We start from the raw sequence: 18,587 nt of genomic DNA on the forward strand, positions 1-18,587 counted from the left end.
TAGTACAATGATCAATACCAGAAAACTAACAGTGATCCCATTGTCCCACTGAATTCCTTTTTCTGGTCCAGCATCCAGTTGAGGAGGCCATCTGACGTGTAGTCATTATGTCCTCACAGTCTCCTAACCCCCCATCTGGGGCAGTACCTTGTCCTTCCTCAACTTTTATAACACTGATATTTTTGAAGGGTGTGTACTGGCCATTTATTTTATAGAGCCTCTCTCAATTTGGGTTTGTGTGATGCTTTTGCATGATTAAATTCAGATTATGTATTTTTGGCAAGAGTACCACTGAATGATACTGGGCACTCTTCAGGTCATCCAGGTACATGATGTTGAGATGTCTCACTACAGGGGGGGTTCATTTTTATTACTCAGTTAAGATGGTGTCTGCCAGGTTTCTCCCCTATGAAGTTCATTTTTTTCCTCAATAAGTACCTTGCAGGGATGAACTTCAAGACAATGCAGTTACCTTGTCTCTCTTCAACTCTTGCCCACCAACTTTAACATGCATTGATGATTCTGACCTCCCAACGATCATTACCATGGTGTTTGCCAAATGGTGATTTTTCTATCTTTTCTCTTACATTTAGTAATTGGAATTATATTATCAGGAAGATCTGTGCTTTTTCCTTTACTTACTTATGTAATTGTGGACTCATGGATATTTATTTTATTCTGTGCTTCAAATTTCATTACTATCATTATTTATATTACTGCTCAAATTGTCCCAGATTGGCCATTTGGCAGTGTCTCAGGCACTTACAGGAGATACATCAGTGAACAAGACAGATGAAAATCTGTCGCTTTCATTCTAGTTGGTGGGGTGGAGAGACAATATTCAATAAACATAATTAAAAATCAATTATATAGTATGTTAGAACAAGCCACTTTTCTCCATTTTTCCTTCTGCCTCCTCCCCCTTCCTGCTATCTATATTCACTGAGTAATTTTCTCTGAATGGATACTGTTGGTCATCTTTAAAATAAACAATGAATGAAAGAGACCCTCTCTGGGACTTCACCTTCACCCATCACCAGCTGAAGTCAGATGAAATAACACACAAGAATGAGGAAATTTCCAATTGAAAATAATTTTTTTTTATGAGGGTTTTGTAGAATATTTAAGTGAACTCAGGTTTGAAGTATCAAAATGGTGTTCCCTGGAAGAGATTATCAGACTTGGTAGAAGTAAATTAAAGCATTTAAAAAACTTAACCAATATACTTACAAAAAAATAACAATAATTTTGCTGTAATGGGCTGAGTTTGGGCCAGGGCAATTACCGCAAGTACTCTGTTTTCTTCTTAAATCATTTCTCCATAGTTGGACAATACCACAGTGATAGGTAGGTTGCAGGAATGGAGGGAAAGGTGGAGAGTTTCCTTGTAACGGTTTCATGGAGGGCTACTGGGGGGTAGTAAATGTTAGTTTTTATTAAGTTAGTATGAGTGGTTTGGTTATGATATTTCCTTTTTTCTCAGAGAAGAAGAGTTGTGTTAATCAGACTTGTAAATTGGGAGCTTTTAAAAAGTTTCCTATTCAAGTCATGCCCTGATTAAGAATAGATGGGTTACATATCTTACCCATTTTCTATGTTTGTTTTCTCATTTTAAAGTTATAAGATAAATAATGGTTTACTCTTGGAGGCAATTTGTAGATCTTTGAATATCTCATGCTTGGGAATGCTATTTGTGTAAAAACTACATTATTGAACATATATTTTGGTAGTGAGAATTAAGGATTCAGGGAATTTTTAACTAAAGCTTTTGGTGTGTTTGTTTTTGAAGTAGGCTCCACACCCAGCGTGGAGCCCAGTGCGGGGCTTGAACTCACAACCCTGAGCTCAAGACCTGAGGTGGAAACTTAACCAAAGGAGCTGCACAGGTGCCCCTAAGTATAGGTTTTTTTTTTTTTTTAAGATTTTATTTATTTATTTGAGAGAGAGAATGAGAGAGAGAGAGCACACTGGGGTGGGGGGGTTCAGAGGGAGAAGCAGGCTTCCTGCAGAGCAGGGAGCACGATGCGGGGCTCGATTCCAGGACCCTGAGATCATGACCTGAGCCGAGGCCAGATGCTTAACGACTGAGCCACCAGGTGCCCCTCCCCTAAGTATAGTTTTCAATAGATTAATGATCTTGGTATGTTTTTTTTAATATTGTGAACTATTTAAAATGTGCAAGTCAAAGATGACTTCAAACATAACACAAAATGGTTGTAGAATTGAGAGTTTCTTAATGTCATTTTTTATTTATTAACTTTAATATTTTGCAGTTTTCTTAAAATACAGCAACACAATCAAGTAGATAGAAACAAGCATATGTAAATGAAGTATAAAATATATAAGGTATAGCATCTTATATCTATCAGGTTATTTAACTGAAGAATTTTTAGTTTTTCTTGATTATTTCGGAGAAAGTATAATTTATTAATAAAGTTCATATTCTTTCAGTTCTTCACTGTAGACAGTTCTATAGTCTATATAACAGTGCTGTCCAATCAAAATGTAATGTGAGCCATGCATATAATTTAAAACTTTCTAGTAGCCATGTGAAGAAAAGTTGAAAGATAGAGGTTAAATTTATTTTAGAAGATACTTTAACCCAGTGCATGCATATGGAACCATTTCAACTTGTAATCAGTATGAAAATTCTTAATACTTACATTCTTTTTTCATACTGCGTCTTCAGCATTCGTGCACTTACAGCACGGGTCAGTCTGGACTAATTTATATTTTAAGCGCTCCTTACCCACATACACTGCTGGTTATCATATTGCATAGTGTGGGCTTATACTCCTAATGCGTCTCGTTATGTTGTTTATGCATTGTTTTGGTTTTCTTCAGCCATTTCTTATTTCTAATGCTGCTAAAGCTTTCTTTCTTTTGAGATTTTAGTTGGTACTTGTCACGTTGCCACAATTACAGTCAAAGTTGTATAGAGGTTGTCTTTGAGTCACTGAATTGACATAAAAAGTATTATGTTCGAGTTCCTTCCTTGGAAGTTAAGAGATTAATTCTTTTTTTTTTAATTTTTTTATTGTTATGTTAATCACCATATATTACATCATTAGTTTTTGGTGCAGTGTTCCATGATTCATTGTTTATGCATAACACCCAGTGCTCCACGCAGAACGTGCCCTCCTCAATACCCATCACCAGGATAACCCATCCCCCTCCCCCCCTCCCCTCTAGAACCCTCAGTTTGTTTTTCAGAGCCCATCATCTCTCATGGTTCATCTCCCCCTCCGACAAACTCCCCTTTTCTTCCTCTCCTGCTATCTTCTTCCTTTTCTTTTTTCTTAAGATATGTTGCGTTATTTGTTTCAGAAGTACAGATCTGTGATTCAACAGTCTTGAACAATTCACAGCGCTCACCATCGCACATAGCCTCCCCAATGTCTATCACCCAGCCACCCCATCCCTCCCACCCCCAACCACTCCAGTAACACTCAGTTTGTTTCCTGAGATTAAGAATTCCTCATATCAGTGAGGTCATATGATACATGTCTTTCTCTGATTGACTTATTTCACTCAGCATAACACCCTCCAGTTCCATCCACGTCGTTGCAAATGGCAAGATCTCATTCCTTTTGATGGCTGCATAATATTCCATTGTGTATATATACCACCGCTTCTTTATCCATTCATCTGTCGATGGACATCTTGGCTCTTTCCACAGTTTGGCTATTGTGGACATTGCTGCTATAAACATTGGGGTGCACGTACCCCTTCGGATCCCTACATTTGTATCTTTGGAGTAAATACCCAGTAGTGCAATTGCTGGATCGAATGGTAGCTCTAATTTCAACTGTTTGAGGAACCTCCATACTGTTTTCCAGAGGGGTTGCACCAGCTTGCATTCCCACCAACAGTGTAGGAGGGTTCCCCTTTCTCCACATCCCCGCCAACATCTGTCGTTCCCTGACTTGTTAATTTTAGCCATTCTGACGGGTGTGAGGTGGTATCTCATTGAGGTTTTGATTTGGATTTCCCTGATGCCGAGCGATGTTGAGCACTTTTTCATGTGCCTGTTGGCCATTTGGATGTCTTCTTTGGAGAAATGTCTGTTCATGTCTTCTGCCCATTTCTTGATTGGATTATTTGTTCTTTGGGTGTTGAGTTTGATAAGTTCTTTATAGATTTTGGATCCTAGCCCTTTATCTGATATGTCATTTGCAAATATTTTCTCCCATTCTGTCGGTTGTCTTTTGGTTTTGTGGACTGTTTCTTTTACTGTGCAAAAGCTTTTTATCTTGATGAAATCCCAATAGTTCATTTTTGCCCTGGCTTCCCGTGCCTTTGGCGATGTTTCTAGGAAGAAGTTGCTGTGGCTGAGGTTGAAGAGATTGCTCCCTGTGTTCTCCTTTAGGATTTGGATGGACTCCTGTCTCACGTTTAGGTCTTTCAACCATTTGGAGTCTATTTTTGTGTGTGGTGTAAGGAAATGGTCCAGTTTCATTCTTCTGCATGTGGCTGTCCAATTTTCCCAACACCATTTGTTGAAGAGACTGTCTTTTTTCCACGGGACATTCTTTCCTGCTTTGTCAAAGATAAGTTGACCATAGAGTTGAGGGTCCATTTCTGGGCTCTCGATTCTGTTCCATTGATCTATGTGTCTGTTTTTGTGCCAGTACCATACTGTCTTGATGATGACAGCTTTGTAATAGAGCTGGAAGTCCGGAATTGTGATGCCGCCAGCTTTGCTTTTCTTTTTCAGTATTCCTCTGGCTATTCTGGGTCTCTTCTGGTTCCATACAAATTTTAGGATTATTTGTTCCATTTCTTTGAAAAAAGTGGATGGTATTTTGATGGGGATCGCATTGAATGTGTAGATTGCTCTAGGTAGCATTGACATCTTCACAATGTTGATTCTCCCAATCCATGAGCATGGAACGTTTTTCCATTTCTTTGTGTCTTCTTCAATTTCTTTCATGAGTATTTTATAGTTTTCTGAGTACAGATCCTTTGCCTCTTTGGTTAGATTTATTCCTAGGTATCTAATGGTTTTGGGTGCAATTGTAAATGGGATAGACTCCTTGATTTGTCTCTCTTCTGTCTTGTTGTTGGTGTATAGGAATGCCACTGATTTCTGTGCATTGATTTTATATCCTGCTACTTTACTGAATTCCTGTATGAGTTCTAGCAGTTTTGGGGTGGAGTCTTTTGGGTTTTCCACATACAGTATCATATCATCTGCAAAGAGTGAGAGTTTGACTTCCTCTTTGCTGATTTGGATGCCTTTGATTTCTTTTTGTTGTCTGATTGCTGTGGCTAGGACTTCTAATACTATGTTGAATAGCAGTGGTGAGAGTGGACATCCCTGCCGCGTTCCTGACCTTAGGGGAAAAGCTCTCAGCCTTTCCCCATTGGGAATGATATTCGCTGTAGGTTTTTCGTAGATGGCTTTTATGATATTGAGGTATGTACCCTCTATCCCTATACTCTGAAGAGTTTTGATCAAGAAAGGATGCTGTACTTTGTCAAATGCTTTTTCTGCATCTATTGAGAGGATCATATGATTCTTGCTCTTTCTTTTGTTAATGTATTGTATCACATTGATTGATTTGCGGATGTTGAACCAGCCTTGCAGCCCAGGGATAAATCCCACTTGGTCGTGGTGAATAATCCTTTTAATGTACTGTTGGATCCTATTGGCTAGTATTTTGGTGAGAATTTTTCCATCCATGTTCATCAGGATATTGGTCTGTAATTCTCTTTTTTGATGGGGTTTTTGTCTGGTTTTGGGATCAAGGTAATGCTGGCCTCATAAAATGAGTTTGGAAGTTTCCCTTCCATTTCTATTTTTTGGAACAGTTTCAGGAGAATAGGTATTAATTCTTCTTGAAATGTCTGATAGAATTCCCCTGGGAAGCCATCTGGCCCTGGGCTTTTGTTTCTTGGGAGATTTTTGATGACTGTTTCAATTTCCTTAGTGGTTATAGGTCTGTTCAGGTTTTCTATTTCTTCCTGGTTCAATTTTGGTAGTTGATACATCTCTAGGAATGCACCCATTTCTTCCAGGTTATCTAATTTGCTGGCATAGAGTTGCTCATAATATGTTCTTATAATTGTTTGTATTTCTTTGGTGTTGGTTATGATCTCTCCTCTTTCATTCATGGTTTTGTTGATTTGGGTCATTTCTCTTTTCTTTTTGATCAGTCTGGCCAGGGGTTTCTCAATCTTGTTAATTCTTTCAAAGAACCAGCTCCTAGTTTCGTTGATCTGTTCTACTGTTCTTTTGGTTTCTAGTTCATTGATTTCAGCTCTGATCTTTATGATTTCTCTTCTCCTGCTGGGTTTAGGCTTTATCTGCTGTTCTTGCTCCAGCTCCTTTAGGTGTAGGGTTAGGTTGTGTATTTGAGACCTTTCTTGTTTCTTGAGAAAGGCTTGTATTGCTATATACTTTCCTCTCAGGACTGCCTTTGCTGTATCCCAAAGATTTTGGACAGTTGTGTTTTCATTTTCATTGGTTTCCATGAATTTTTTTAATTCTTCTTTAATTTTCTGGTTGACCCATTCATTCTTTAGTAGGATGCTCTTTAGCCTCCATGTATTTGAGTTCTTTCCAACTTTCCTCTTGTGGTTGAGTTCTAGTTTCAAAGCACTGTGGTCTGAAAATATGCAGGGAATGATCCCAATCTTTTGGTACCGATTGAGACCTGATTTGTGACCTAGGATGTGATCAATTCTGGAGAATGTTTCATGGGCACTAGAGAAGAATGTGTATTCCATTGCTTTGGGATGGAATGTTCTGAATATGTCTGTGAAGTCCATTTGGTCCAGTGTGTCATTTAAAGTCTTTATTTCCTTGTTGATCTTTTGCTTAGATGATCTGTCCATTTCAGTCAGGGGGGTGTTAAAGTCCCCCACTATTATTGTATTGTTGTCAGTGTGTTTCTTTGCTTTTGTTATTAATTGCCTTATATAATTGGCTGCTCCCATGTTCGGGGCATAGATATTTACAATTGTTAGATCGTCTTGTTGGATAGACCCTTTAAGTAGGATATAGTGTCCTTCCTCATCTCTTATTACAGTCTTTGTTTTAAAATCTAGTTTGTCTGATATAAGGATTGCCACCCCAGCTTTCTTTTGGTGTCCGTTAGCATGGTAAATGGTTTTCCACCCCCTCACTTTCATTCTGGGGGTGTCTTTGGGTCTAAAATGAGTCTCTTGCAGACAGCATATTGATGGGTCTTGTTTTTTAATCCAGTCTGATAGCCTGTGTCTTTTGATTGGGGCATTTAGCCCATTTACATTCAGGGTAACTATTGAAAGGTATGAATTTAGTGCCATTGTATTACCTGTAAGGTGACTGTTAACTGTCTGTTGTCTGTGTTCGTTTCTGCTCTTTGCTGCTTTTAGGTTCTCTCTTTGCTTAGAAGACCCCTCTCAGTATTTCTTGGAGGGCTGGTTTCGTGTTTGCAAATTCCTTTAGTTTTTGTTTGTTCTGGAAGCTTTTTATTAAGAGATTAATTCTTATTCCTGCCCTGCTACTGGTTATTGTATAACTTTGGGTAAGTCCACTTAATCTTTCTGATCTTCAGAGTCTTTGTTTATAAAATAAAGTGGATAAAGTTTTGCATTTTCTAACTAGACAGTTGTGATTTTTACAATTATCTTTGTGTTTTTTACTCAAATACATTGATTAATTACCCTGATATGCATTGTGTTAGGCATACTACCCAAAACAAAAAAGACCTAATGGAATCTGTTTTCAGTGAATCATGGTGAGTGGCCAGTTGATAGATCATGAAGAGAGAGAAAAATGACCTTAATTCACTCTGAAGTATAGAATTACTAAAGTCTTACATCATATCTGGATATAAACTGGAGAGCCCTGAATTGGAATAATTGGGGCAAGGAAAAAGATGAGGTCATTGGAGTATTGCTTTGTTGTTCTCCTCAGTGTCACCAAACAACTGTATTTTATCTTTCTTTGAAAAGTGGAAAAATAAGAAATAATTTTTACCCCTGTGAGGTAGTTATCTTTAAATGGCATTCACATTTTCTCCTTAGGCTAGAGGAGAGTTAACATTCTATTTTTAAATACTGAATATTAGCTATATAAATTAGCCTCACATAGTAGAATTTAATAAAGGTCATTGCTCTTAATTATGCTTATATAATCACTTAAATTAAAACACACTGACTTCGTTGGTTGATTTAGCTTCTTTCAAGTGTTCTATGAAACAGAAAAAAAGGATGGACTTTACTAATATTTAATCACAGGGACTAATACTTCTCGTTCACATTTTAAATTATAAAACATTTCCAAAATATATAAAACTAACACAATTAATTAGAAGCTAACACAGTTTAAAAAATTACTAGCTGTACCAAATTTTAATATTTTATCATATTCAATTCAGACTTTTAAAATAAAAAAAATAATTAAAGATAATATTGAAGCCTGCTGTGTGTATCTTTCCATGTTTCCATCAATAGTTCATTATAATTCCCATCATTTCTTCTTTCTATTTTTCCTGTCTTCTCCTGGATTGCGTATTCCATTTTATCTCCACTAATGCCTTGTAAGTGATATCTCTATTTGATTGATTGATTGATCGTGGGTTGCTCAAGGGTTCAGATATACACATTTAACTTATCCCAGTCAACCTTTAAACAATGTGTCACTCTTTCACTATAGCATAAGAACCTTATAACTGTACACTTCCGTTTCCTCCTTCCTTCTCCTTTTTGTATTATTGTCTTTTTTTTTTTTTTTTTTTGCTTATAGACCCCACAATATATTGGTGTTATTTTTGCTTTAAACAGTCCAATTGTATTTTGAACTGATAAAAAGTGAGAAAAACAGCTTTTCTGTGTACCCACAAATTTACCAATTTTTGGTACTGTTCTTTCCTTTGTGTATTTTCTGGTGCTTTTCTTTCCATCTGGAATCATTTCTTTTCTGCTTAAAGATCTTTTTTTCTTACTCTTTAGACTAATGGTCTGCTGGTAATGAATTCCCTCAGCTTTGTCTGCAGTCTTTATTTTGCCCTCATATTAATAGCTATTTTTTTTGTTGTATTTTCATCAAATACAAAATCCTAGGGTAGTTTTTCAGAGTTTTGAGGATGTCTCTCCATTGCATTCTTGTTTGCACATTGGTGACAGGAAGTTTTCTGTCCTATGTCTGTGCCTCTGTGCAGTGTCTTCCTCACCCCCTTCACCCCCAACAGCTTTTAAATTTTCTCTATATTGCTCCTTTTTTTTTTTAAGCAGTTTGTTTATAATGAACTTTGGTGTGCTTCTCTTTATGTTTATTTTACTGCGATTGAGTTTCTTGAATTTGTGGCTTATACTTTTCACCAAATTTGGAAATAATTCAGCCATTATTTCAGGGAATCCAATTATGTGTGTTGTGTGATTTGGTTTGGTGTGGTTCTGCTCTGTTCATTCTTACTCTCCGTTCTTCCTCTCTGTGCTTCATTTTGGATAGTTTATGTCACTGGGTCTTCAACTTCATCTCTAGAAGTTTCAATAGGGTCTTTTTCTCGTATCTTCTATTTCTTTTCTTATCACGTTAACATTTTCTGAGCATATGGACCACATTTACAATAGCTGTTGTAGTGTCCTTGTCTGCTAATTTCATCATCTCTCTAATTTATGACTGTTCCTATTGATTGGTGTTTTTCCTGATTTTAAACATAGTCAGTGTTTTCTTTCCTGTCTGCATGGCTGATAATTTTTGTTTGGATGCTAGACATTTTAAATTTCATGTTGTTGAACATTGGATTTTGTTGTTTTCCTTTAAAAAGTTTTGGAATTTGTTCTTTCACAGAGTTAAGTTATTTGAAATTACTTTGATCTTTTGAGGCTTTCTTTTAAGGTCTGTTAGTATAGGTCCAGAGCAGGTTCTAATTTAACACAAATTTTTCTCAACTATTAAGGCAAAATAGCCTTCTAAGGACTCTACCCAGTCAGTCATGTATTCTAAGATCTTTCCGTTGGCTTCTAGGAACACAAATCATTCCTGGTCCTCCGTGACTTCTAAGACTTGTGTGGCGCACTGCTTTGCTATGATTGTTTCAAACCAGCCTTGGGATTTAGTTTCCTCTTATGCATGTCCAGATAGTACTTAGCCAAAAACTTGAGGGGAGCCCTCAGCTGATCTTTGGATCTCCATCTCTGTGCAACTCTTTCTTCTATAATATTTAACCCAGTGTACTGCAGCTTTCTGAGTTTCATTCGCTTTCTTCTCAACTCAGCAAGATCATTGGGCTCTGTTTGCTTTCCCCTTTTCCACACTGTGGCTTAGAAAATGCCTTTAGGAAGTAAGATGGGTAATCTATAGGACTAACCTTGTCTGCTTCTTTCAAAAATCACAGGCCTGCACTACCTGTTATTACTCGTCTGATGATTGTTATTTCATACACGTTGTCAAGTTTTCTAGTTGTTTATCGCATTGAGGCAATTCCTGTAACAGTTAATCCTTTGTGTGTAGAAATGGAAGTCCTCACTGTGTTTCCTTTTAATTAAAATTTTGTGTTGTCATCAGTATGACCAGAGTCCACAATTTATACTGGCTATTATACATTCCTCCACTGAAACACCATTGGTAGATCTAATTTGGATTAGCATAGCTTGGTCAAGTTATAGAGTTGGTTATTGGTATATATGTTATTTTACTATAATGAATGGTAAAATCACCTTTCATTTATACCACCTGCAAGTGTTTATAGTGCTTTCTTTTTAGAAATTTTAAATTGAAGAGATAGCTGATCATTAAAATCTCTGATATGTGGGGTATGTATCAGACCTTCCTATCTGATTATTCTTTCTTCCTTAAGGCACAACTACCTGCTTCTCCATAGAACTTCCAAACTTTTAAATATTTTTTCCTCTTAGAGTTGCACCTTATTCTTTCATTATGTAGGAACAGTGCTCACCACCTGACCCCCGCCTTTTTTTTTTACTTTTTATTCACCAGAAAAAAATACATCTTCAGATTTCCATAACATCAGACCTGGAAAGGGCACACTTAAACATTTACAGGAATACTTTAACCCATTTTTTGGTCAGTTGCCAAAGTATAGTAGCTAAAAAGAGCCAACCTGACCTGAATTATGCTATTTATCACTATAGTTACTTGGTGTGTGGGTAGTAGATTCTTGAGGGCGAGACTATTTTTTTCTTTAATGAAGGAAAAACGAATTTTTCCTTTCCTTTTCCTGCCTCATAAGAAAGGATTTTTTTTTACTTGTTCTTATTTGTCCTTCCTTCTGAAATTGTAGCAGTGGTTCAAACTCTGAAGATTGTCTCAGTTTGTGGCAAATGTTGGTTTGTTGGATGTCTACTTAAATGATGTGAAGTGAGAAGCTGGGGGCTCCTTAGGAATCCTTAGGCTCTGTTGAAGGGAGAAGAAATAGAGTAGATAAAAGCTCACCACCACCTCCTTTCCCTCCTTTCCCTCCTTTCCCTCCTTTCCCTCTAGGTGCTACCAGCTAGATGGCATAAATGTGTTACTGGCCTCAGGTTCCTTTTACTTGTTTGTTTAATTTTGTGAGTCTGATTTCAGGCATTTTGGTCAATTATAAAAAATTGTCCCTCCAAAAAAAGAGCAAAAGAAAGTAATTTTTTTAGACAGACTGGACATTGACATTATCTGTTACTCCTTTTCCTGTTTCTAGTTATATAACAAATATAGTGATTTGAGAATTCTGAAATGGCACCGAATATTCATGAGCTTAAACATGAAAATATCTTAAAGCACAGTTATTGATAGCTTTCACTAGCAAGTATAATATACATGTTGCATATTCATTGCCTGTGACAGTGAATAGGTTATCAGCATGTAATTTTTGTTCCCTTGGCTCTGCTTGGTGAGCTTGAACCTCTTGCAACCACTTATGCCCCCACTGGCTCCCATCTTATAATTCTTTTTCACCACAAATTCCTCTCTTCCACCACTTCACCCCAACCACACTGACCTCGTTGTGGTTGCTTGGGAACGATAAACATGCTGATGCTGGATCTTACATTTCCTCTGCTGCAAGTGCCCTGCCTGCAGCTAAATGCACATGGTGCACTTACCGCCTTGGTTCATTCAGGGTTTGTGTCATCCCGAGTCTTCCTCAGCTACTCCTCGTCAAAAATAACAACGTCCTGACCCAGCTGCTTTATCATTCATTCTTTATCCTTCTTTTAAACATCTTATAGCACTTACTTATACTTGACAGTATATTATTAAGTTTATTGTATCCCTTGCATGAATAAATTTCATTTAAGATCTAGCACAGTGTCTGGCACATTATAATACTCAACAGATACTTGCTAGATGAAGAATGAGCGATGAATGGATGGATGGATGTTGCTTTATTTGTATTAGGACGCCTAAGCCGTCCACCTGCTGCACCTTCAAACTGAATATAAGAATGTGATAGAAAGTGAAAAATTGTATCTGCTGTTTAAGCATTTGAAATTATTCATTTATAAGTTTTATATTCAAAGTTGAATTTCCCTAGTGGTAATTACAGAATTTCTGGTCCTATTTGACTATAGATTTGGTGGAGTTCACTTTTGAGAAAGACCTTTAGGACCATAAAACATCAGTCATAAAGATATTCCATCCTTTTAAAATTTAATTTCTATTTGTCCTTCATTCTGTAATTGGGTTCATTGGCCCAAGTAATACAAAATGCTTTGCTTCTTTAGTTTCCTTTATGCTCTAGACTATTCTGTAAGTCTTTAACTTAGTCTTGGAATCTAGAGCAATTTTTATCCATTCCCATGATCACCGGATACTAGTCTTTTTCTGAACACAAGGTACTGTGTTGTAGGCATCTTGTTCCTTTCTTTTTTCCCTCTTCCGACTTCCTTTTGTATCTGTAATATTTGGACTTCTGGAAGTTGAGGCTGTTGTGATTTTTTTAAAGACAATATGACATCTTTCCACATATCCTGTTAAAATACCACAGGGCCCATTCATAGACATTGCTGTCTGTATCCTCTCTAGGGGTATTAGAGAAGACCATATATGGCATAAAACACACTGTGGGATTAAGAGGATGAACTTAATCTGCCTCGTTGAGGTTTATTGCTGATTTTGGAGCCTTAGGAGTCAGATGCCTTGTTTTCAGAAAGTATGTCATCCTTTTGTGGTGTTTAGTTTGTTTTTAGCTTTCCGTTATTTCCAGATTCTTGTAGAAGTGTGAAAATAAACAATATTCTCTCTGATTATGACCTTTCGAAAGAAATAAACAGGTTGCTTTTGTTTAGTGACAACATGATCAGTTTATGTCAACCACTCTTTTCCGTGTAGTGCTGTGATCACAGAGGACAGGATGCTCTGCAAATACTCTGCTAACTCTTGCTATTAAAGCAATAAAAATGGTAATTTTAAAGTTTAATTGTCTTGTGGATAATTGACCTATCCGAACTTACCTATAAGTGGAAAATCTTACTTTTAAGTAAAAGAAAAAAAGTTTGTATTCACTTGCTCTGCTCTCCAGCTATCACTATCGGGTAATAGGGAACTTTAAGCAAGACTGATAATCTTACGGAGAATGTAAGAGCCCATGCAACACACTTGGCCACATTCAAGCTGCATTTCCATTTCCATATTGTCCGAAGAAAATTTAATTTGTTACTTCCTTGCTGCCTAATACAGAACCTAGTATACTCCTGTCCACACACTATGTACATCCGTATGTGTATGGAACCAAAATTTATTGAGTGCTTCCTATGTGTTATGCAGTGTAGTAATCCTTAGGCATATATGTATTAGTAAGGTTTTGGCACCTGCCTGGAGATGCTTATATCCCATCAGGGGAAAGAAACAAACCACTAACTATAATGCTTTGTGATACAAAATATTACACAAGATGCTTGGGAGCACAGAAGAGGAGCATCTAAATTAGTCTGGGTGGTCAAGAAAATTTCCCTTAAGATTGTATTCATGATGCAAAGAACAGTGGAAGGCATTTTAGAGGGAAGAGCACATGCTAAAGCACAGAGTCCTGAGCTGCAGGACTTGCAGAAGGAAATTCAGTTTGGCTACAGTGAGAGTGATATCCAGTGTTAGGTTTGCCAAGAGCAGTGATTGTATTGTGATTATGAGAGAGAATGTTCTTGGTCTTGGGAGGTACATGCTGACATAGCTAGATTTAAAGTGTCACAATGTCTGCAACTAATTCTCAGGGAAGAAAACAAAAAAACCAATCATGTGTGTTTATCCGTACAGAGAGAGAAAGAGAGAGTGAGTGCACTCACAAATGTGACAGACTGTTGTTCCGGAGTCTGAGTGAAGGAGATGTGTGTATTAGGTGTACTACTGTTGAAATTTTTCTATAAATGTAACATTGTTCAAAATAAATGTTAGCAAAAAAACACCTTCGTGCCTCTGATAACTTTTGTTAGTTTGCAAAAATAGTATAAACAATATAGTTGAAGAATTAGGTAATTGATACTTGTCTTTATTGGTGGTATGTCATTGTTCTATCCAGGATAGCCATGGTTGGTCCTGTTACGATGCTATCTTTAATAATATTGTCACTTCGGGGTTGTTGTTTTTTTTATTGAAAAGAGTTTTTTATAAAACTCTTGCGCATCCAATAATAGGATTAGGAGGGACCGAAGAAGATATGTCTAATTCCCTATTAAGTGAATAGATTAATTAGGTGGAGGACTGTCTATATATATTATTTCTTAAAAACATCACCATTGATGAAATTTCCATGACCCTTCAAATGCGTAAAAAGAGTCATAGTTATTTGTGAATTTTCTAAGTGTTTTTTTTTTAAGAAAAAACAAAAACCCATAAAAATCTAATTAATGTGCCCTTGCCACCCTTAAAAGAGAGCTTCAGGAATTAAGAGCAGAGAATTGAATGCATATTCGGTAAATACAACATAATGTATGTGTAATTCATACGCCTTATTGGCCTTGGAGGAGGATGGAGATGGAGTGCTGGAATGGGCTGGTGGAGAAGGCGAAGGACGGGGAGGGTAAGGGCAGGGGTGAAGGGAGCCAGAGAGAGGGGAGAGCGAGCATGTTCGGAGGAGGAAACACTTAGCAGATTTTGGGGTGACTTTTTTATTCTGTGTCACGGGTAAAGATTTTCTGGCTCCCTGGTGCTCTTTAACTTTCGATCCCATTAATCACTGTTTACAGTTTTCCTGTTTTTGTAATCCTTACTTTTAGAGGCTCTACTCCCAGTGGAATAAATGAGTCACCTTAGTATGGTAGAAATTTTCCAAATGATAAAGCAAGAGCCACTGGAGGAAAAAGTCAGTTCTCTGATTAGATGAAATCAGTCTTTGCCCATATTTTCATCTGTTACAGGGAAGCCCCTACATAGGACAAGTTACAGTGAGTCCTGAGCTTTTGAAATTGAGTTTTGGCAAAGTTTGATTTTTCAAAAAGGATTTTCTTTGTTGTGAGACTCTTTTACTTGAGGATATTATCTTTCTGTCCTCTGTCATCTCACATTACTGTGGGGCAGAGATCAGAATCCAGCTGTGGAGGTTGTTCTCCGTTCAGGGAGAAATACCGTGTGTTTCCACTATAGGCTGATCCGTAATTACTTGGGTAAAATGATAATGGATTCTAATAACTGAACTTTTTAGAGGATTTTCCCTGGTGAGATGCATTTCATCCCTTCCTAGTATTTGCTCATCTTTTCACCAGAATTAACAACAACAAAAGGAAGGTAGATGATTTGATGAAACTTACGTTCATTAGAAAGGGCAAAATGAACAATTTCAGGAAAACAAACAAAAATCGGATGGATGAAAAAAATCAGATCAGATGGAAAAAGTGAAATCTCTCCTCCGATGCTTATAAAAAGCTAATTTCTGTCTCCCACTTTTCCACCTCCTACTTTCTTTTTTTGCACGTATTTATTTTTACAGGCCTGGGAGTTTTTACTGGGCATTCACTACTCTTATCTCAGTTCTTCCTGCTTGCGTCTCTTTTTTATTTTTGTGTGTTTGTTTTTCTGACATGTGTTCATCAAAGTCCACGTTGGAGCGCAGTCTGGGCCTATCTCATTGTAGCTGACATCATCCTCACTCTGAGCCAGCCCAGCTCGCCTCTCATTCTGGTTTCTGAGGCTGTGTTCTCCAGTCCCTACCCACTCCGCCTCCACCACTGATAGGGATGTATGTGAGGTTCCCAGGGTGTCTGTTAATGTCCCCTTGCCAGCTCCTGGATAATAGCCAGTCTTAGCTCACAGAAGCTTAATGATGAATCCATATCTGTCATGAGCTGGAATTGATGCAGGGCACATAGTAGGTAAGGGCTTAATAAATGTTTGATAGACCAATAAAGAAGTGAATGTGCAAAGGAGTATAGCTCATAACTGAAGTCCTTAAGGAGTGAAGCTGTTTAGGCAAGCCCTTCTGTCCATAAGTATAGCCAATTAAGTGTGCAGCTAGAAGCATGCATGTGTCCCAGGCTCCATTAGTGATCACAGACTGCAGCCTTCGCTCTCCCTGGTGAATTCATATGCGAGCTGACCTGACAGGAACTGCTTGCACAGTGAGTAATCACAGGACTTCCCAGAGAAAAGGATGTCAGGGTGGGGATTCTGCATTTAGCTTCACTGTTTGTATGAAATGACTTTCTATAGCCTAACGATTTGAAGGATCAGAACTCATTGGAATTCTTGAGATAGAACCTTGCAAAATCTGACTTTCTCACGTTGATTAAGAGCAAAACCATCTCTGACAAATCAGGGGATAGAATTGGCAAGGCCCAATTCTCCGAAAGTCCTGGGGGTTCACATTTTGCACATGTGCTCTCATTTCATTGTGTTTTAACCCAGGTTACTATTATATAGAGCATTTTAGCAGCCTTGATCTTGGAGACATCAAGACCATTATTCCTGTTGTTGCTGATTTAGTGTTACAGCTGCTTCCTCTTTATGTGATTTAATTTGGAGTTTCAGCCCACCAGGGGCCATTGGTCCCCACCTTTCCATGGTTTTCTGCAGGGATGTTATCTCCGTTCCTATTCATAGCGATCTTCCCCCTTCTATGTTCATCGAGCAACAGCAAGGCACTGTTCCAGGAGCTCGCTCTCCCTACATAAGGCGTAATATGGAACCATTTGGATGGAAAAATTATAAATTAAAATTATTCTGTTCATTTAAAAATATTCATATTGTGTTGCTCAAGTGCCAGTAACTGGAAAATCATGGATAATGTCCTGTTTTTATAACCTCTTTCCGAGTGTTTTAAAATCCATATGTTGTTACTTTAGTCATCTCTTTTCCTGGAGTGGATTTTGTGATAAGATTAAAAACAACCCCCACCCCCAAAAAGGTTGTAGGAGTCCACTGTCTGATGGTATATGTAATATTCAAATAAAGATGATACCACTCATTGCAACCCTTCTTTTTAAAATAGAAAAATATTTACTCCATGTATGGAGAGTATTTATAAAACTGTCAGGCTACAAAGGTAACCTATGAACATGGCAGACTATTTCTTTTGAAGAGAAAACTTTTTATTAAATGATTAAAACTAAGCAAATTTTTATTGATTTCTGGAACTACATGTTTAATTGAAATAAAGAAAACCCATATATTCGTAGCACTACTGATTTGCAGATACTGGAAACATCTTCAACTTTTTAAATAGGGCTGTTTTTTGTTTTTTTTTTAATACCTCCAGTTCTCTATGTGAAGTTATTCATTCTTTAATTTCAGGAAACTAAAATTTTATTTCTATCCTTGTATTTTCTGTGTTGTATGGGTGTGTGTGAGGATGTGCATGTCTCAGAAAGATAGACCCGTAGGGAAAAGTGAAACATGTTGTTATGTGGTTTGGCTGGTTTTTGGTAAAGTAAATATATCTCTTATTCTAGAGGAAAGAATAGTTATTGGAGATCTCAGCTTCATGTATATTTTTCCACCTCTGTGGAAGGCATTAAAGAGAGTAAAGGTCTTTACTTTTCTCTTCTCTTTTCTGTAAGTTTTTAAGTTCACATTCACACAAAAGCCACGTGTTTTATTTGTTGTCTCTCTTGGCTAAGAATATTTAAATGTATTTTTAAAATTCTTCTCTTCCATCAACTGAAGACAATTTAAAATTATAATTTGAAGACTCTTTCTAGAAATGTATACTTTTGGGTCAGGCTGTTGTCTTTGTGGGCCTGATGTGTGTGCTGAGGTTCTTCTGAAGCAACAAATCACTTTAGCATGAACAAATTTCACAGGGCTATTTGATTGTTGGTCTTAGCTTTGTGTGAATCATTTGGCCTTTTAAAACAGGCTAATCCTTTAATCGAATACTGCTTTCAGAAAGGTTCTGAAAACCTGGGTGGCTCTTGCTAACTCTGTTTTATTCATTTTAAATAATACTAGGTTATCCAGACGTATTTCTTTCTGATTTTTGGAAGGATGTTATTGCAGGCCGTAATATTTGAAGTCAGGATTCTTTATAATAACAATAACAACAAAACGTACAGACATTCTCCTAAAGTCTGATTGATAGAAAATAGGATGCAAGCTGTCAGTAAACAGGTTCTTGGACACAAATAAGTAGTTTATACAGCAACCAACTTCCTTGAGTGCAGCAATACAGAGCATCTACTCTTAATTGAATAAAGAAAACAAATTAGAATAGTTACTGCAGGAGAAA

The 18,587-nt window shown here is 37.2% G+C and overlaps 1 protein-coding gene across 4 annotated transcripts in view; it reads left to right on the plus strand.

Moving 5' to 3' along the window:
- CDKAL1 (CDKAL1 threonylcarbamoyladenosine tRNA methylthiotransferase) overlaps positions 1 to 18,587 on the plus strand; it is a 654,884-nt gene that overhangs the window by 391,688 nt on the left and 244,609 nt on the right. The gene's annotated exons all lie outside the window — the stretch shown is intronic.

Source organism: Callorhinus ursinus, unplaced genomic scaffold (assembly GCF_003265705.2).
Source record: "Callorhinus ursinus isolate GAN/ISIS: 27379988/994484 unplaced genomic scaffold, GSC_fseal_2.0 scaffold26, whole genome shotgun sequence".
Classification (NCBI taxonomy): domain Eukaryota; kingdom Metazoa; phylum Chordata; class Mammalia; order Carnivora; family Otariidae; genus Callorhinus; species Callorhinus ursinus.